Genomic DNA, 22,990 nt, shown 5'->3' on the forward strand with positions numbered 1-22,990 from the left:
GAAAACAATGTAACACTCCACCGTTCTTAGAAATAGCGGCGGAAAAAAATAAACACATAAGAGTTCTACATTTAATTAGCGGGGTGTTTGTCTACAAATGGTTTGACCTTTATTAAGGGACGGTTGATGATCATCACTGCCTCGGTGGGGGAAGGGTTGGTGCGGAAAGATATTGGAGTCATTTAAGAATTTTAGGATGGGAGAACAGGAGAGGTATAATGTTTCATTGGCCACCTCAAACCTGTCAGACTGAAATTTGCGAAATTTCCCACTCCTCCAAAGCATTCAACCAGTGTCCTTCCATTTCAGTGTGAAGAATGACTGCTGTGAAGTTACTGGTGTGATTTTTATCTAAGAGGTGTTTGGCGAATCGGGATCTGTTGTCTTTCTTTATGAAGCATGAGCGGCGTCCATTAATCCTAATATCGAATGTCCTCCCTGTCTGTCCAATATAGATGGCGTTGCAGTCCGCACAATTGAGTTTATACACTCCTCTTTGTTACATTATATCACTCTTTTATAGTCTGGCTCCCTCTTGGAGCAAGACTTTATAATAGAAAAAATGTTTATGTATGTTACCTAATGATGATGTGCAGCATCAAAGCCATGGTCGTGAAATATCAAATCTTTATTGTGGAAGTGCAAAGTTTCTTTTCTACCCTCATAATGAAGGAATCTACTAAGTTAAACCTGAAGCTGTTGTTTATCCCAATATTCTCATTATAAAACTTCCTTCACTGGCATTCAACCAAACCTACATCCACACACGTATTCCTTCATTCATCGCAAATCAGTTGAATTCACGCGCCACATTCTCATCCATAGCATCTCCCTCTCGAGCCAACACAAACAAAACCTTTCACTCGCCAAGTTCATATCCCTTTCGGCCCCATATTAAATCCCATCACTTAAAAACATCACTCCGACATCTCACTCACGACCGCAATGACTTCTCGATAAAGCTATTCGCGTTCTTTACATCATATTGCTGCTTAGGGTCAGCTTGGACTCAGAAAGATCTCTCACCCAGGCGTCCACTAGAAACCCCTCCCCTCTTGCGAGAACAACCTGACCTGCACAGTGTACTCGTATTCAACCTTCCCACTCCATAGCGCGGCCCTCCGGTTCTCCCCAACCTTCGGCCCATGAAACTCAGGGACTGCTGACTTCACTTCCCTTTATCAGGAAGTGGTCGAACTTTCCTCGAATCCATTAGATGATAAGGAACTATGGGCTCTCAACAGAGGGCTTTCTTTTACTTCGACTGCCGAAGTGAGCCCCATAAATATGACTGCAGACACCCCACTGTAGTCGCAACCTGCCCTGGCACGTACCTGGAAATTTCTCCTCAACTTCTCGGAATCTTCTTTAATCAATGATGCAGTCATAAAATTTTGTCCTCCAGCCCAATACGAACCAACGCAATTTCCATCGAAACACAACGTTGAAATATTCGTTATCTTTATCTTAAACAAAATATCTGACTATTTGTTTCTGCAAGCCCTTAATTTATCCAATAACTTCTCTCCCGCCATATCACATGCCTTCCACAAATTATAGCTCAACGACATCATCGAAATTACACATAACAGACAAAGATCCAAACAATGCTGTACACAACATAACCGATTATGAAGCTGCGCCAACTAAACGACCCATCCTCGTGACTCCTCTTCAAAATGACCCTTACCTACAATTCCAATCCGACCACTAACCTTAAATGAATTCAGGAAGAGAGAAGGCCTCTCCCCCATTGACACTTTCATTCTTCCTTCTCTCAATTCCAAAACCCCACACTTTCACCTATTCCCTAAAACCCATAAGGCCAAATTTCCCGGCCGCCCGATTGTCTCCAGAACTAACCTCCCCAGAAGACTGATTTCCGCATTTGTAGGCCATTACTTTCAGCCTAGTCATGTGATCCCTTCCTCCCTTCCTTTGAGATTCATACCACTTCCTCAACTTGATACTTTCAATATCCCCCCTCAAATACATGTAGGAGTATATAGTATACTAATGGTCAGTGTAAGATATTTCCTGTATCACACTACCCTTTACACATCTATACCTAACAATGCAGGCCTTTGCATCCTAAGACACTTCCTAACCTAACGCCACGCACTTAAATGACTTCCTTGCTCGTTCAACTAGCAGAGTTCGTCAAGACTTAAACGTCATTAATGTCCTAGAAACTATTTATCTACAGAAAAAAGGCACCGCAATGAAAAAAGGCTCCAGCACACTCAATCCTAGAAATGGGACACCTAAAACAAACCTTCCTACCAAATCAAACCCTCCAGTCTCTCCTCTGGACTCTCTTCTCTGGACTCGCTCCGTGGATCCTAATTGTGTATTTGATGTTTTCCTCCTTCGGCCCATCGGGCACGATTCTCTCTCATCCTCTGAACTCCTCGTTATCTATGTCCTTAACTTCTTCTACCTCCGATTCCACTCTACCTTCTTAGACATTGATATTCACCTTCAAAAAGGACCAATTCAACAATTCCGACCAGAAACCCACGGGCTCATACTCTACACCCAACAGTTCTCCCCAAGCCACTTCAGGGTACAAACATTATTTACCAATTGACAAGTAGATTCGGTTCCCCTACTACATTGACGAATGCGCTACAACCCTGTCCATCTGGATGGAGTCGTCACTTCACCAAATCCGCCACCTTTACCAACTTCTCCCTCCAAAAAAAAACTCCGCCCTACATAAACCATCTTTCGACATTGCTTTCGAATCAACATACTGCAAATCCTTCCCGAATCTGTAACTAGGTGATAGCTGGAGAGATGGCTCACATATGCCCAAAGAAATCCTTATAATTAATATTAATGTGATCCACTCATAACCCCTCTCGCGACTCCAAACCTTACGATTACCCTAATTCACATAATTGGGCTCTCAAATCGCTCGCCTCCCACCTCCGGTCTTCTCCCTCACATCTCACTCCTCTGTTCATCCACTCACATCCCGACGCCCCACTCTCTCGACTCTCGTCCCGCTCTCTCCACAAACTCTTTCTCCTCGCTCTTCCTCTATTACTTTCCCAATACCTTGCCCCACCCAGAGAAGTGTTCCCCACGGGCGGCACTTCTCATATCCGTCTGACGTCGGCGACATGATCGCCGAAAGGTCATTCGAACCCCCGTGAGAGCGTCCTTTTAATGTTACTTTATTTGATCATTTTCTCTTAACATATATTATATTGCCTCTATCGCCAGCGTTTTTCAAGTACGTGTGTGTATGTATGTGTATATATATATATATATATATATATATATATATATATATATATATATATATAATATTATATATACACACACAAACATACATACAGACACTGACGTTCTCCGAGCTATAATACTCATTAATTACCATCCCATTGGCAATCAAAACGCTCTGCATCCATTTTTTCTACATCCTTTGGATTTATCCCAACAATCCCCTCTCCATCCCCTCAAAATGCCTGGGATTCTATCGGTTACTTTCTTATTGTCTTTTACGTGAGAGTAAAACATCATTTAAGTCAGTGAATGGAATATTTAAAATAAAGAAAACAATTGAAATAAATGGCTTAAAAAACTATAAAAACATTAAGTGCACTATTATTTTACCTATTTGAAAATTCAGCATACATATTTAAATAAAAAAATATAAATATACATAAATATAAATACATAAATATATATATAAATATAAATATTATTGTATAATTTTGTATATATATATATAGTATATATATATATATATATATATATATATATATATATATATATATATATATATATATATATATATACAAACATTGTGTAAGCTATTGCATTTCTCTTCCCAAAAATAGTTATGGCTGCATTTTCTAAGTAGCTTTAGCTGTAAAAAAAGTAAAATTAATACAACGAGAAAAAGGATGTTTTTAAACTTCTGGTACCTGTAATTATTTATCTTTCGATAAAATAACTATTTTTAACTTTTATGGGCAGTATCTGTTAGCATGTTTAAAATTTACAATTAATGTTGCCATCCCATTAAATTCCTCTTCAACTTATTTCAATTACCTTAGGAAGTAGGAAGATAGTTCTTCGTTTTTAGAGAAGAGCCTTCTTTCATTGTAAAACATGGTGGTCAGAATAAAAACAATTTATTGTAGATTGTCGAACATGGTAGGAGTAATGAAACCTTATTTCCCAAATGACCACATGAAATGCCAGACCTGAATGGAATAATAGTGACTACAAATACCTAATGAAAACATTTTCCGTAATGTGGCGCCTTATTAGGAAAGGAATCTCCACGCGCCATCTTGTGCATCTGGAGGCTGACGAGTGTTATAATCCCAAGGCATCCCAATTCGACTCACCGCTGTGAGCCTTATTAGCATTCCAATGTATTTCAATGTCACGACTTATGCTCCTGGCAGCGCTTCCATAGCCTATCTCCACCCAGTCAATCTACAGCGCTGGCTCATGCCGACTGCCACTGTAGACATCGGACGTCATCACGCCAATCAATCTTGCTGTTTTAGTAATGTATCTTCTTAACCCTCCACAAAGACGAAGACAGTGAAAACTTACTGACTTCATAAGCTCGAGGAGCTATTATGTTCCTTTATGATTCATGCGGGCACTTCTGACCATCTATACTAGGAAAGATGCATACAAACAAAGATAAAAAACATTAATTCGTCGCAATTTTTTCAAATGTATTGACTACAATGAAAGATTAAGCCGTCTTATCGATCATCTATTTTACGCCAAAATGTAAACAATACCCAGTGAAACCATTTTTCCATTACCTTGACACATATACTTCCTTGTGTGCATGATGCAGATTAAATTTTAGATTCTTAATAGAAGCCTCAAGTGTACTTCACAGGATTGCCTTGCGTGTTCATTTTGAAGATATAACACTATTTGAAAATTTATTCATCTTATTATAACCTTCATTTTCTCACGAGACGTTTTCAATATTGATTTGTTTCTTATTAAACTGATGAGACGGTAAATAAAACTTTTATGCAAGTTTTGTGCCTGAGCACCATTGGGAAGTAAACATTTGAGCACTGCTTCTTATGAATCCATTAATCATATGACTGGAATAAATGGATTGAAGGCCATTACAGATGAAGAGGGAGGGAGCAAATTAGCTGGTCATAGTATGCAGTTTTGCAGCCCATTTCGCACTTGCACGACGATTACATTGCTGTAAAAAGACTGCATAAAGAAGCGACCGGCTGGATTCAGTCATAAAACAGCCGTAGGAACAAATTTAATCTAATTTCTCAAATGAATAATACAGCCACCGTTTTAACAATCATTTTATGCACTAAAACCTTGTTTAATCGGTAGTTTTATTTAATGCAAGCTCAGGCAAAACAAGCAAAATTATATTCTGAGCTTGAATACAAATCCAATAAAAATTTCAATTTGTCTCAACACGCCAACAATTTTTGACATTTAATACAATTCTCCCTTAAACTTTCCCCGACCAAGTTGTATAATTATCTACCTGACCTAAAATACGATTAAATCTCAATTCAACCCAAATAAGATTCTCGCAACTTAGCACACAGTTCTTATTAGTGTAGGTCAAATAGGAGAGTCGATCAGTAAAAAGTCAGCATATATATCAGGAAATTGGTCCAGTTCAAATCGGTTACATCTCTAACTTTTTTTTAGATAGTGAATGGCTAGAGAGTAAAAGAGTAACAATTTACCATTGATAAAAAAGCTCGAAGTAAAAATGCCCAATCATACCCGTAGCCGGTGGAATAACAGTGGGCTGTAAACAAATCATCGATAATCAAAACCTATTAATTCCGTTTACACTTTTTATAAAGATCCTTTATCAGACGAATGTAGCAAATTAGGAGAAGAAGTTTGACTGGCCAATAAATAAACCGTCAATCGTAATAAGAGCGAAGATCACAGGTAGCATCATCTCCTTCAGGCTCCAATGAGGCAGCCGCTTCACTGTCACAGCGGACACAGCCGTCAACCAATGACACGGCGGATACAGCCACTAACCACAGTGGAAATTCATTCAACGGTCTTTGGACTTAAAACTTCTTCCCTTTGCCAAAAATATACTTGAGTCATGATGAGCAACATAGATTCCCAAAAAGAATGAATGCATTTTGCTAAACATAGGTGCAAGTAATTCCAAAGGGAGGTTTGATATTCAGTAATAAATCATGTCAACTGCTTTGAAAATGGAAGAATCCAGCTGGGCGACGGCAAAAATTGTACGTCAAAGTAGTGAGCAATTAAATTTATTTGCATCAGTTGGAAGCCAATTTGGGAATTTATAATGCGTATTTTAAGAAAAGGAAAAGAGACTTCTGAGTAGAGAGGAAGTGAGAAAACTCCAGCCCTCAAAGTTATTACCCGTGCAGTTAAAAAAAACACCTTGACAACTCTACCCTAGGGTGCGAACGTGCTTGTATTTGCTTTTGACTGAGAACATTTGTTTACTCTAGGATTAGCAGGAGAGAAAGACGGCTAAGGAGAGATGATCTTCTGATGGAAGTTGAAGGTCACATCATCGAGGGGAGCAAAATGCTTTTTCTCTCCCCCATTCTTCCCCTTCCCTCCCCCTCTCTCAATCAACCCCCTCTTCTCTCCCGATCACCCCTTTCCGCCCTCCCCTCCACCTCCTTCACTTTCGAGTGTGTGACTAATGATCTGGTGGGAAAAAAGCTACCGATCGCCCTACGAGGAAATTCAATTAATTTTTTTAAAGTTTTTATTTGTTCTTGGGTCAATTATTCTTCAAAGTTTTTTTTACCGTCGTTTTCCCCGGAGCTTATTAAAAGTGATTGCCGCTGACAGGGAAGAATTAACGTTCGGTCGCTAATGAAACCACATACCACCGACGCGATTAATAGAGCATACAGCTGCCTGGGATGAATACAGTTATTACTTTTAGTGGGAAGTGTATTTTCTATAAATTACTTGAAAATAAAGTTGGAAGGCTTTTTGAAATGAGAAAATTTAAGAAAAGACCGACGTTTATTTTCTTTTTATTCTGAAAATTTCAATGGCAAAAATTCAATTTGAATATAACGTTATTATTTAAATTGGGAGATACATATTTCAATGCATTAATATGTCATTATATTAAAGAACTGATGAAGAAGACAAGATAAGGAGTCATCGAACGTTTCTCGGTGTTACACTTTTAAATTTTTGTAAATGTGCGTTTAAGTTGAGTTAGCCTGAGGTTATGGGTTTCTTTTAAGGAGCAAAGGAAGTGAAATAATTCTTAAGAGCGTTTCTTATAAACGAGTACATCATTCATGGCAGCGCTACAATCGCTCATACTCATTTTTCAACACCCTGTCGAGGACGTTAATGTAAAAAACAGTTCATGAGGAAGAAACAGAATTCAAGAGGTTTTTCCAGAATAACTATGCAGCAGAGCTGTAGCCGTGCTCCACTTACGCACGCAGTATTTTCTTCGTATGAGCAAGAAAACGAAAAAAAATACGCTAAGAACTAATCAAGCCGCTGTTTTCTATTTAAGGAGCATCTAACAGTGAAGGCAGTAGTCGACCGAAAGCCGTTTTGGAGGCAGGCATCGTGTGTGCTCTGAAACTCCTGTTACCGATAAACTTTTGGTCACGGGGAGGGCGGGTATTGGGGTGGAGTTAGCGGTGCAAGCATTCGCTTTAGAGTGCGGAGGATGGCAAGGATGCCATCTACAAATGGCCCGAAACATTAATCTTCCTTTTTGGAACCGTATTGAAGAGGAAGAAGAAATCCCATCACACTGCCAAACGCCAACTTTCAATACCCGCGTCTGATCGCATTCAAGCCGGTGTCCTCTCTCCCCCTCAATTGCCTCGCCTCCTCCTACCTCCGCCCCCCGTCATGCCCGCTGCCCTGCCCAGCGGGTAATCAGTCTTGTTCCGCCGACGGGCTCAATATCTTGCCGCTCAGGAGATTTCTCCCCGCACGCCCCGCCGCACCATATAGGCACTCTCCACCTCTCTCCCTCTGCCTCTCGCGTCCGTCCCCCCCATTTTGCCGGCCCTCATCCCCGAAACGACCGGGCCATTCCTAAATCTCCCCACCCTTGGCCCTTCGCGAAAGCATGCTGAATTAAACATGGTCATCCCTCCTGATTCCCCTTTCCTCTCACCTCCGTCTCCCTCATATCCCTGCTATCGGGCACATAAGCGCACTCACACTCACGGGCTTAATCTCTCCACCCTCCCACGTCCTAATCCGTAGAACCGCGTTTACACCGGAGGAAATATAAGGGCGGCTGCCGAAAAGGATAGGCCTGGCCGGGCCTTCTACATGTAGGGTTGGCGCGGAGAAAGAAGAGGGGAGTAGACTGGAGTCCTCCCTCGTCCCCAAAATCCTCCCACTATCTCATGTCCCCGTCCACTCCATACGACCGGCCACCCCCACCCATTCCCGGGCAAGTTTCTTGCAAGAAGGGATTGGAAAGGTCTATCGCCCCTTGGCTTTTTAATTTTTGCGCTCAGAAATCGCGGCCCACCCATACGGAATTGGCATCTGGATACACACGGCGGCGTTCGTGAGTCAAGATGACCAGCCAAAAGGGGATTCGTTTCCTGCCGGCGGATGTTTGAGAAATATTTCTTTCAAGGGCCATACAGAGCGGCAGTTCCCCTCGTTACAATGCCCTCTCGGGCTCTCCGCCGCACGTGCGTGCCTTGTAGAGTTTGCTGGCGTCACAGATTTTAGCTGCGTAAGCGGCGAAACATTTTTCAGAAGGTTACCGTTCATCACGTCCAAATAACACTGATATTTTGATGCAACTAACTACTACAGATATTGCAATTCAACCAAAGGTCTTCAACGTAAATTCACAACTGCCCAACTAAAAAACTACTGAGGTTGGAGAAAGTGGAGGAAAATATGTCGGAAAAAGTCTTGTAAGATATTTTTTACTTCTTTCCGAAAGCAAAAGAAAACAACCCCTATTCAAAATCGTTTCACTATGCTAAAAATTTCAATTAAGATTGGCAGCTATTTATATCGTTTAGCCTTTTGGGTCTACCATATTCTTTGAATTTTCAGGAATCATCTGGATAAATTAAGATTGCTTTAATTGAATAATCTGATAAATTTCCTTGCTGAAAATAAAACCTTCAATCTTTTTGTCACAGAATATTTCTACAGAGTGAATTTACTCAAAGTAAAACTCCTTGCAGTATTCTACGACAGATCCTTCATATGAAGATATATATGTCCAATATCTAATCGCAACTTTCACAGGGTGTCAGTGAGAATGATTGATCACTTTTACGGTTGTCCATAGAAGGCACATAGAATTGAAAATAGGAGCTCAGCTTGATTTCCCTAAAGAATCCCCAATTCTCCTTTGTTTCATGGAATGATATTTCTTTCTTTTCATATTTAAATGTTACAATTTCTCATAATCTATAGAAATATTGTCATCATTACAACTTCTAATACACTCCAATCGTTTACATAAGATTTTGACATTTAAATGTTAATCGAACTAACATTGCTTCAAGAGTAATCAATAATATGGGCAGGTTGCTAAAGTTGTGTATTAATACTTTATCGATTCATGTTTATATTTCAATATGCTTGTGTTTTTATGTTCGCTTGATATATATTGCACTTTCTCCCATAATGTTGTGCTTCATATAAACGGCTCGAGGGTAATGGATATCAAACTTAAAAACTGGCCGAGAGCCGCCAAGTCTCGAATTCACCGAAGAAAAGTTTTGTTCTCTGTCAGTCAATATTAAGTGCCTGTCGTCAGCTCTACGCCTCGGTAAGGACGCTTGGAGGAGGTGGCCTGCTTTCAGACACACTATGACATCTCGCCATTCCCCTTAGCTTTGTTGGGGAGCGACAGAGTTGTCTTCTGCAGTGCGCACAGAGTGGCGAGGGGTATGGGGGTTGGAAGCGATACAGTCGGGAGTGTGAGGAAGTCGGGATAATCCTCTCGTTCCAATCCGAACCCAATCGAGAGCCTGTCCACAAGAAGACGTATCGCATTTTTTTCCGTTTAAAGAAGAGGCTGGGGAGGATCAGAGAAAAAAATATTTCATACGGTGCCGAGAGTTTAAAAAATACAGGCAAGGAAGAGCACAAGACAAGCTTTAAGGAAATCTAAAAACGCACAAGGTAATGGCAGCGTTGAGCCCTGAGTATTCGAGTGATTTACCGGTTCTCTGAAATCCGTGAGAAGAATGTACATGAGTTCATAGCAAGTGACCACCATATAATGAGACCAACGCTTGGATGGGTAAACATATCTTTTACATCTGCAATGAAATTTGATTGTGGATGAAACAGTTAATGGCTGATGGCCTTTTAAGTTGATTCGCTTACGAGCAAGCTCCCTCAAAGGTGGAGAGCAAAGAAATAATGACCAAGTGTGCCCCATAGAATAAATAAATTTGATGCGAGAGAAGACGCATCAATTTCCAGTAATAAACTCACTATTTAACGCACAAAAAATATTAACATCAAATTCAACGCAGAGGATAATAATTGGCAATAATTTTATTAATAATTTCCTGTTCTACTAAAATTCAAGAATACCGTCTTTTTACAGAGAGTGTGAACTAGGATATGCACATATCGCACAAAATGGTCTCTTAATATGAATCATAATTCGGAAAATTATTCCAATACATTAAAGATAATATGCAGGATATTTTTGAAAATCATACCTGAAGTTTATCGAATTTATTGAATTTTAGCTGAGACTAGGAGTGTTAAAAAAAGACTGTGTGGAAACTTCGAAGTAGCACTAAAGTCAAATTAAAAGCAGTGCTATATGGAAAATTGAATCACATCAAATACCTCAATACGTTTTTTGACTTCCTAAATGATAATTCATAATTACATCTCAAGTTTTACACATTACAAGTGTTTTTCGAGCATATTTTGCATGGGGATTTTTTAATATAAGTTCGATTAATTTACGAAATTAAAAGCGAATGGTAAGACGATCAATAGTCTTTATTTTATCATAGGTCATATATTCACAAAGCTCTCCTACCCATCATTGTGCACTCCTGAAAATAGCGTTTCACGAGAGTTAAAAGAATATATCAACTTTTGGAAGATCTAAATCATTACTAAAATGTTTAACTAGAATGGGAATAGTGATATCTTCTTATTCTAATCATACGAGCATATTCATAACTTACTCGTTCGGCATATTCATAACTTCCTTCGTCCTTAAATATCGAGGAGTTATGTAAGAAGATTTTCGCTGCTTTAATGTGCTTCGTACAACTAATATTATAGCTAAATAAAACAGTTTCTGGCGTCACTTGGTGGAAAATCTTCATGTTGAAATTGAAATTACACCACTTGGCTTTTCCGCATAGAAATTCTTTTTTACTACTACTTACTACTGCTTTACTACGTTATACCATAACGAAACCTGGGTAGTAATTAAAATTTTTTTCTATGTGGGAAAGCCAAGTGGTTTAAGTTCAATTTTAATATTATAGCTTTTAAATTTAAACAAAGCCCTTCAATGCAATATGTATTCTTAAGTTTGTGAACGGAGTAAATATTAAAATTCGCACTAGACAGATGAATTACATTTTCACATATTTTCCGGCAATTTTCTACTTCTGGACTGTAACTAGAAAAATAATACTACTACTTCTTTATTTATCATAATAGTTCTAAAAACCAATATCACTCAGTTTCCGTATGACCCGAAAAGTTGTGACATGGTATTTTTGCAACTATGGAATCTCTACACCTATGAATGCCCAACTTTCCTCATTGGTTGACATTTTACCCTGGATTTTCTCCGAATTCAGTTCATCCAGCTGTAATTTCTCAAAGTAATACGTACGTTCAGAGCAAGTTGTAATTAATGCAGAGACTAATGAGTTCCCACTAATTCTATATAGACGTAAAGCACAGTCTACTGCGGGTTCACGGCTCATAGCCACTTGAAATCACCTCCTCCGCATTTACTTACCTTTCACTCACTTTCCCCGACCCGATTCCTGCAACGCTCCTGCCGCCGACCCCACCAAAAGTTTCGCTTCATTTCTCCGAGAGGGTCGGTGGGGGGAAAAGGAGAAGAAAACCGGAGAGGGAAAGAGCAAACGAGACCTCTTTAAGTGCATCAAACGAGAGGAGTGGATCTTGCCGGGGGAAGATTTATTTTTTTTCAGGCTCGAGCTAATGCAAGCTGCGGGCCAGATAATTTTTTTCTTCGCGGTTTAACAATCAAAAACCTCTCATCTGCAGTGCTCAACCTTGAGTGTATATGTAACCACTGCTTCTCGAAGATGGCAGCTAAGGAAAAAGAATATTCCCGACTCATGTTTCCTCTGTGCTCGGGTGAGGCGTCTGAAAGAAATAAGGCGCTGCCAACTGCAAAGTCACGCTCGAAATTGAAGGCTGGAATTTGAGAGATTATTTGGTCAGAGCCTAAGGGAGAACTTGACGAAAGAAGCTAGAGAGCCTCTCTCCGGATCTTAACTATGAATGAAGACGAATTCTGACAAAGATGAAATGTCCAGGTAATTTTTGAACAAGGAGAGTTGTTTGAAATAATATTAGAAGCCAACATACGTAGGTCAAGCATAAAAAGAGTGTATGACAAGTATCAAAATAACCAAATTATTTTAGTGGTATACGTTCAGAGCTTTCCCATTCTACGGAAGCAAGGAATACTTGGCGGGATCAACAGAAGCCCATTCTTATTTTCGAAAACCAACACATATAAAATTTTTGAAGCTTCATTACTTCACCAAATCAGATATGCCACCTGTTTAAAGAGAAGGGTAATTTACTAACTGGTGTAGGCTCTTGAAAGCCAATTATCCAATGTTATTTTCAATGACGCTTAAGAAATTTTCATTCGTGCTTTTTGCTTTACAAATGTTAATTTATTGATAAATGTTCTCTTTTGAGAAATTTCACTATGGATGCTGAAGTTTGACGCTGTAACAAGCTCCGTATTTTTATTTCTTCATTATTCTACGGTTTTCTCATTCCATATATTAAAAATAAACCAAGAGGAAAAGAGGCTTCAATTGTTAAGGACCCATTTATTACGCATTGTGCAATTAAACTTATGGAATAGCTGAGTATTTTCCAAATATATCTTGCGAAAAGAGAAAGTTGAGAGTTTTATTTTAAAGTAATGAAAGAATTTACTTTTCAATCAATTCAATTAAACAAAGTGATGCGTCTTTAATAAGGTCTCCAGGAAAGTGGCAAAATAATGAAGGTTTTAAAAGTAAGCAGTTCAACATCGACTATCATGTAATAAAAGTTTAAGCTTCAAATAGGCAAATATAAAACTTTCCTTGTATCTGGATTTTATCTAGGTTGGGGCACTAGTATCCTACAATTTCCTTTTTTATTTTGAACATTTGAAATTTCTTAACGCTATGGAATGAATACTAATATGGAGTCACTCGGATTCATCTTGTTTCATTAATTTTAGTTTTTTAACTGAATGCGAAGCCTCAAAAGTTCTAAAATTGGTGAACCTATTTTAATAATTAATAACTATGGACTATTGCCTATTTATTTTCATTACAATAAAGCAGAGAATTTTTTGTGGCATATTTAGATCTCCCGAATGGTAAATATATTAGCATAGAAAATTTTAACCTTCGTTTTTCAAAAAAAGATCAAATGGAGGTGGAAAGAGCATTTCTTATTAAACACTGCACAAATCCCCTGACCTAAGCTCATTGAAGTCTGCTCTAATCCAGTCATGAGAAGCACTGCACCGAGGAAATAATCTCGACGATCGTGACCTAATTAATTTGCTTTAGCCTCTCCTTAACTTCCGTCATTCTATAATTAGTATTTAGAAGACCGCGTCGAGTAGTAAACAACAATAGGGAACACCCTGCAGAAAGGAATATGTATATTACAACGTATAGATACATATTTATATTACGTTTTTAACATGCATTCGACTACTTCACTAATTATTACTATCTCTATGAATGCGAATTGGGAATCGTAAAGTTCCAAAATCTTCGTTACTACTTTTGAGTATACGTATTCCTCTGGGACCTGTTGAATCATTGCACATTGTATGTATGTGTGTGTATGTTTATGTGTATGTGTGTGTATATACATATATATATATATATATATATATATATATATACATATATATGTATATATATGTATATACACACACATACACATAAACATACACACACATATATACATTTTACACATATATATACATATATATGTAAAAAAACATAAACACAGCAATCAACCCGAAGGTCGGTTTGTTAGGTGTTGGTAGAGTTCACCCAGTACTAAGCCCGACGGCGTATGAAATTCACACATCATGGTAGAGGGGCTAGTTCCTTTCCCTGTGCCAGTTATGGTTTCCCATGAAGATCTGGTACCCTAAAAATCACATAGCTTGGGTGGATCTGCAGGTGCCCAGAGTGCCTTGCCCGGGAATTGAGCCTTGGACCCTCCGGTCAGTAATCCAACGCTCTACCCCCTGGACTACCGCGATCCGTACACACACACACACACACACACACACACACACACACACACACACACACACACACACACACACACACATATATATATATATATATATATATATATATATATATATATATATATATATATATATATATATAAAATTTCGAGCATGCCTGTAATAAAACTCTTCCGTGGAAACTCACAAGGACAAAATACATTTTTTCTTCGAATTACAGACGGAAGGAGTAGCAAGTTAAAATAATTAACTAGGTTAACTATACTAGGTTAACCCCTCAGACTGTGGTAAATTAAAATAATAAGGATTTTGATATAACTTTGAATATATTATGTAAATGGAGGGCAGCGAGAAAGAAAAGTGTTCAGTGGTTTAAACCAACTGGTTAGCATAATGATAATAGAGCTTGAATTTTTCAGTAGGCTAGGATTAGCCTTATAACCTTTTTTTGCCAAAACGACCTCCGATGATCAACCACAGACAAAAATTGACTTCTTATAACTATTTTAGTATGTTACAAATCTATCTGAAAAGATGTATCCTCATTTTCCATTTGATATAATTTCAGTGAGATAGATTTTCGGAGATAAGATAGCCCGCGTTAATTTTACACGAAGGCGTGCGAGTTCACTTGGTGAGGAAAGTCTATAACGGGAATGCGACAGAAGGGGATGGTGGCTCGGACGTTGACGACCGCTGGAGTCCGGAACCCAGTACTGCCCAGACACCCGAGGTGGCTCGTCGTCTCCGTTCTCTTTCAGAGAGCGGTAGATGTGCTCCCTCCGTGCTGCACGCCTGCCCATCCCTCATTCCATATTCTGCCCGCAATCCGCCATATGGGCGATCCATAACCCTCCTCCTCGCCGCTGCTTTGTAATTAAGGGCTATAAAAGGGCCAGATCGGTAGCGGGGAGGGGGGAAAGGGAGCGAAGTGGAGGGAACAGTGAGGGAAGAGCTAGATAACTCTTTAGGCCTCCCTTGCGCTTACGGGACGCCTTCTAACGTCAACATCTTCACAGGCCATCCAGAGACATCATGTCTCTCAAAAAAGAGACAGGAGCAGGTCTCTCGAATTAAGATAACTGCCCTTGGGATGCTCTTGAAATGATGCTCGTCTCACGCTTTTTTATACACTGGGGAGTAACTATTGATGTCCGATTGTGATTTCTTTTGTGTTGGCCCATGTGTTTGCAAGTCAATCCATAGGAGGCAAGAGTGATAAGAAATGATTTAGATTTATATCGTACAACATGAGCAGCTGACTTTACACATGAGACGAAAGCAGAGACAGCATAACGGGCAGAAACAAGCAAGCTATTGTTGACTGTTTTAAATTGATCTCAAATTCCCAAACAAGGCATTGGCAAAAACCTGTTTTATATATAGCCTTGGGAAACGTTACAGGTTAGGGAGAGTATATACTCCGAACCTTTGTTAAAATATTTGAAGTTGTTTATCAAAATCTATTTTAGTCATACCGTAGGCTTTTAATATTAAATTTGAAAGTTTCGGGGTTTGGCTAAGAATAGTGAATCTCATATATATTATGGAATTAACGATTACTTAAAATATTCAAGAGGAACCAATTGATAGAATGAGCGGAAGAAAAATTCGTTCGTCGTAGATAGTTGAAAGCTACGTTAAGATGTCCAAAAATGGTCCTTGTACGTACGATTTGGACGACGCTAAGTGCTATCATCGTCAAATTCAGTACACATGCATTTGATGTAGAATTTGTACAGTTCTATTTTAATGCACGCCTTGGAAATTATTTTAAGGTTTAATGAATGGAAATATTCGAGTTCGTCATTGAAAAATGATGATGATATATTTCAAACTTATGACTGCTGAGTTCATAGATTCTTAGCTTCCAGTTTAAAAGTACTACCACAATTAGCTCTCGTATAGCTGATGGTTTCCTTGAAGAGTCAGATACTTTACTGAGGTTTATCAAGAAATTAATCAATTTTCCATTTTTTTATTGCCACGCATTTCCAGATAGGGATGACGTCTCTGAGCCCAATATAATCTTATCGCAAATATTATCATAAATTGCTCCGAGATTGCTTGACCAAACTCAAATTTTCAAAATGCAATCCTGGACACCTATGATCGGAACCTCTTGACCGCAACACAGATTCATTATTTTTAATTGATTCAAGTTTAATTAGCGCTCCTCACCCTTATATTATAGCATCTATTTAATAATAACGTTCACCTTAATGGTAAATGTACCAATTAAATCATAACGACCACCTATAATATCAAGGGACAATTATTTTACTATTATTTCCAATCGCTATCTAAAAGACCCTCGGAAATGAGTTATTTAATTAATGGCTCTTCTGCGGTAAGTCATTAATGAGCTATTAAAATGTATTGCTATGATTATATAATCTTATGACCAAAAACTGTCCGAAGACTATTCATAAAATATTTAGAGGTGAATATATAGCTAAAGTAAAATGAGGTATCATTCCGATGATAAATTTCTCAAACCGTTCATCGTCACAAAAGCGAATATAGGCATTTTTCAAATTTCATTTGAAAAATGTTAATTTTGAGTTCGTGACAATCAAAACTTAAGTTAAAATACATTATTACAAGAGGATTAAGTGTTGATTCTCTTATGCAGAGACAATCACTGTTTCATTCTATGTTCCAAGTCTCAATTAGAATTTGTCAATGCTATATTTTCAACTTCATATGACACCCAACAATTCTGACTATACCAAAAACATGGTCATTTTATTTTCGAAGCACTTTAGTACTCGTAGGTGAAAGTGTGAAATAATAGTCCAGTGATTCAATAAAAAAGGAAAACCAACTGAAGGTATTTCTGTAAATAAATAAACAAGCCATTTCCGAGCACCACACTGGATTAAAAATAAATTTAATTAACGATAATTAGTGACACTCCATCAAACTTTATACCGGGAAAGAAGGTAATACATTATTTATTCCCCGCGAGCGTTTCCATTCTTCGTTCCTAATTTTTCAGGAGCAGAGTCAGCGCATAGTTTAATAAATTTTATAATTTTTCTGTAGAGCATACCGATCCTTAGTCCTTCTAATATAAATGTGTCATTATACATCACAACTCAGATAAAATGCTGCAAGAAAAACAATCAACATAAAAGCCTTAAGTAAAATTCACAAATGAAAGACTCTGGCCATGGAATTGACTGAAGTAAAATCGCGGATTCAGCGGTTATAAATACGACTATGAGGGCGGGAAAAGCAAAAAAAAAGCGAAAAGAGGAGCAAAGTCATGAAAAATACTGAGATGATATGATAACGGGTTTCCCGTCCGTACTCTTTCTCAAATTATGACCGAAATGTGTAAATTGGATATGAAGCATTGTACTTGAAAGAATAGTCCTGTCCCGTTTTCAGCAAGAAGAAATGAACACTGTCGTAATGGACTCCGCGTTTTCTAAGAGAGAAAATTATAAGACGCCATCGACTTTGCCCCTATAAAAAAGTTGAAAGGAATATTGAAATAATAATGCTGTACTTATGCTATATCAGCCCTGTTTTGTGGCTGAAAGAATCAGTTGGCTATAACTATGAAAGGAAAGCTGAAAAACCTGAAAGTGCCTTAGGCAAGGAAATATTTAAAAAATTGAGGATTGATTAAAACAACAAAGTTAAATTGTTTAAATGGCTACATGGTATTAGTTTACATGACTCAATGGAGAATGAGTTACGACTCATAGTGGCCGAATGAAGATTGAATATTTAATATCAGCCTCATCAGCTGATTTTAAACCGTAAATCTATGTTTTTGGGAATACACATATAAGTAGCAGTAATTATTTGGGTAGGCGACCGATATCGAAGATCATTTGCACTGTTAGGGATAGGTGAGTAATCTGGTAGAGGTAGGATTTTCAGGGAATGGGGGATGAATGGGTGGAGAGAACCCGACGTCGGCATTAGTTAACTCTTCTACATCTACATAATACCCCACAAGCCGCCGCAAGGGCGTGTGGCGGGGGGGTGTTAGGCCACCAACCGTAAAAAGGAACAATACCCCATGCAAAACAACAACGTGGAAAATTACACCCACAGCAGCGCACACACTCATGCAAAAATCCCTTCATCCAACACTCATGCAAACACATATACCGCAAACCAACAAAAAACAGCACCCCAGGATGCAGCACGAAAGCCATCCTCCAACGCGCAAGCCAGGACACAACAAGCAAGAATGTGAAACACCACTACCACATGAACATGCACCACAAAAAACTCTACCCCCCGAGGAGACTCTTAAGGAAGAACGCAAAGAAGTCCAACTTCAATGTCTTACATGGTGTATTTCAAATGAAGTGCTCTCCTCAAAGTACCTAAAATACGGATTTTAACTTACTTCCAAACGGCACAGAAGACGACTTTGTGACTAAATCAGCAGAATGGCATCCGCACGGTAATCTTATTTCGATAAGGAATGAAGACATGAATCATGGAAAATTAACAAAATAGGACTGTTCAATTAAGACTGATCATAAATGTTTTTATTCACATAATATGCTACGCAAAAACTTAATTTGGTTGCGTTACCTTAATTTGTAACATGTATGTGATATGAGTTTCATTGATTTTACTTTGGCCTGTGCAAGTTTAAAAATGTTCTGTTCTCTTAGGCCTGCTTTCGACGTTGAAAAACATTTTCCACGGGGTTTCTTCACATTTGAGAACAGGTGGCAGTCACATGCGGCTTGAGCTGAACTATTGAGAAGATGGGAAACACAACATATTGATATTCGCAAGATAATTGAGATTTGGCGGAACCCCTCGTGCTCAAACGTCTCCTGCATCATTTTTCTCTTATTAACGTTTGGGCGGCCGCCAATGAAATGTTAAGTATTTATGATAGTGCTGTTAAAGTCATTTGAAAATCTCCTCTGACAATGGCAGCAGTGAAGATGCTTGAAATTGATTCTGTCCGCTCTTGAAGAATTGAAAACCATCTTCTAGCTCCGTTAACTGGAAGAACAAAGAACAGACTCTCCATGAGCCTCTTGTAGCATTACGATTTTTTTCAGTCGTAAGCAAAATTTCAATACAATGTCCCGTGTTATCTTCGTCGTTGTCGTAAGCGAACTCAACATGTTCCAACACCCAATAGCTGTCTTCGAAGAAATACCGAAAGCAAATCAATGTAACTTATACCATATATACAGGGTCGCACCCAAAAGTGGTAGGACTGATTTTCTCTGGCGCGAACGGAGCGGTGGAGGGGGGTCTGCCTGGCAGGGTAAGATGAAGGGGACTCTTAGCAACAGACCAACACCAACCTCAGTCACCTGCGGCCTGTTGTAAGGTTAGGACACCGTTTTTAGTGAAGCAAGTTTTTTGTCCGCGTCGAAAAACAAAATGAATCTGAATTTAGAGCAACGTTATTCCGTGACGTTTTGTGCGAAACTCGGGAAGACGGCAACTGAGACCCCCGATATGATCAAGCTGGCTTATGGGGACACTGCCTTAAGCCGTTCCACTGTATTTGAGTGGCACAAGTTGTTTAATGAGGATAGGGAGCTCGTTGAAGACGACCATCGCTCCGGACGGCCGTCGACGGCAAGAACCGACACGAATGTGGACTGAGTGAGGACACCGCTGAACACAGACCGACGCTTAACCGGTGAAGAAATTTCAGACCACTTGGGTCTGTCTGCATCCAACGTCCAACGCATTATTTCACAGGATTTGGCCGGCCGGCCATCGCAAACTGCTGGGTGCTTCATCATGACAACGCGCCGTGCCATGGCGCGCTCGTCGTCAGACAGCTCCTGGCCAAATACGGCGTTGCCACGTTGCTGCACCCGCCCTATTCTCCCGATCTGGCACCATCGGACTTCTTCTTCTTCCCCCTAATGAAAAAACAGCTCAAGGGACGACGTTTTGACTCGATAAAGGCCGTTCAAGAGGCTTCGACGAGGGTCATCAACGGCCTCCCCAAAGAAAATTTCCAGCGGGCTTACGGGGAATGGGAGCAACGTTATACTAAGTGTGTAGCAGCTCAAGGAGCATACTTTGAAGATTATTAAGTCGATGTAAGTATATCCTCAATAAAATTCTTGTGAAAAAATCAGTCCTACCACTTTTGGGTGCGACCCTGTAAGATACACACCAATCTAACATTATAGCATAAAATAAGTTACGTCAATAAAAACTTTACGAATGGAACTTTAAAAGTTCCTTACAAGCAATGCCATGTCTACCAACAGCAGCGCCCTTGAATACGAAGCTTTCGTTGAAGACGGAAACCGGTCTGTGGAAACGAGGCTGCTTTAACGTAAGAATAGCTAGTGCTGGCTGGCATCGATCAGCGACGTCATACGAAAATGAAGAACAGCCTATGTTTCGAAGCGGGATATTTTTCTGGTATCATACATTTTGTTTCATATAATTAATAATAATCACAATTATCTTTATTTAGTTTTTCCTAGGTATTTTCGACGCGCATGTTTTTCGTCGGCGGTATTTGTTTCCATTCCATTAAAAAAGAATGGGATTTCATAGGAGGTGATACCACGGGGAGGAACAGCTTTCTCTCAGAAGACGAGCGTTCAAGTAACTATTCGCTCACATATAGGCGTACGCTGCCGTCATATAATGAAAATATGTTAGCTTTTCGTAGAAATAGTCAGAGTTGTCTTAAATCATCAAGCTGAAGTAGAATAGGCGAACGTTTAAATCAGAGATGATATCTTACCATCCATTTAATTTATACGCTCGATGTGGAGACCTGAAATTGAAGAGTTCTTCCCGTTCTGACCTTCAAGGTAAATGTTTTGGCGCGACTGATTCATGAGCCACATTTAAAAAAAATCTTTTGTATTTCCATGTTCAGAGTTAAATAAAAAACTTTTTAATTCCGCAGGTTTGCAAGAACGTTTTTCACAGTTGTTCATATTCTATTACTGCCACCGTTCCCACAGAACTCATAAAAGACTAAAATGAAGAGAGGATCGATGGAGGTTAATAAAAAAGCCTTTCGAGGTGAAACATTAACTGAAAAAAGAGGTGACAAATGCACCCCACATGAGTGATTTATGACGCAAGTAATTCTTTTCGTCGTTATTTTTTTTTAATGGCGTGATGTTACCAGCCACATACAATTTGCGTTTAATTCTTCGGCTAATTGAATTGTTTTTTTTTCGGAGACAGTGGACTCCATTTACAACCAAAACTCATGTCTCGCAAAAAGTGCAAAGGTGATGGAAAATTTGTCATACTTATTTTCCTTCCATGTATGCTGATAAAATTGTAATAAATAGCTCGCTACCTGTAAAAATACAGTCTATAAATCACATTTAAGGCTTTAGCCGCCATGCATTTTAAGAGTATACCAAATCCTCCGCTCGTAATATCTAAATAATACGTTCTAGTGAGTTTTCTGTATAATTTCTCACTTATCATAAACCATAATGCAAAGCTATAAATTCCAATAATTTTGCAAATTTTATCTTCTTCAGTAATACAAATCCTTTTCTATGGTTTGTCCACGCTATTTTTAAGTTACGTTGATGAAGTTCTTCACGGAAGATTCTCAAATATGACTGGATCGCTTTTTATAGGTGCAATAGGGTACCACAGGCTAATTACTCACAATTAGATCTTCGAGAAAACTAAGGAATACTAAAACTCTGTTAATTAGAATTGCATACTACTCTTGAGTGGCCAATACAATTGAGCCAGTCTTATATTCTCATACTCTTGCAATCAAGCTCCGTGAGTATCTTTCATGTTGTTTCTTTCAGGATAGGCTAAGTAAAAAAGTCTAATTTAAAAGTTATATCAGAACCATTACACTAGTTCGGGGCTGCCTTCCATAATATTTCGCAGTACTCCTAAGACTTCATTAAAATGCTGTTAAAATAAACCATGTGGTATGATATGGGAATTTCGCCTCCCTACTTTACAAATTCTAGCTGGGACGTTATTGGATAAACTTCTTACTACATCCTAAGGCGCAATTATTTGTTATATGATAAGCATTTGAATACGCGTAAAATGAAAGGATTTCTGCATGAATATATATACCACTTTGGGTTTATTTTTGCATTTATGTGTTGATTTTGCATGTGGTTTTGTTCCTTTCCACGGGTGGTGACCTAACACCCCCCGCCACACGCCCTTGCGGCGACTTGCGGGGTATTATTTAGTATAGATGAAACTCAACCTGATCCAAACAAGGTCTTCTTTTCCGAAGATCTCTGGTAGTCTTTATTTTGAGAGTCTCCCTCGAAAACAATCCGTGATTTTCTCTGGGTTCTCTTCTTCCTTAAACCCTTCAATCTTCTCCAAAATAATTTCTTGATTGGTCGACTATAATCCATTTGCTGAAAATGATCAATCCAGCGTAGCGGTAAGGGCATCTCTTTCCTACTTGCCTACAGCCGCTGGATTCAATTCGAATCCCTTCGCCATTTAGTAATTCCTCACCCTTCATCTCCCGTTATTACCATAAGCGTTTCTCAAATACCC

The sequence above is a fragment of the Hetaerina americana genome, unplaced genomic scaffold (genome assembly GCF_022747635.1).
Source record: "Hetaerina americana unplaced genomic scaffold, ioHetAmer1.1.p SCAF_36, whole genome shotgun sequence".
NCBI classification, from domain to species: Eukaryota; Metazoa; Arthropoda; class Insecta; order Odonata; family Calopterygidae; genus Hetaerina; species Hetaerina americana.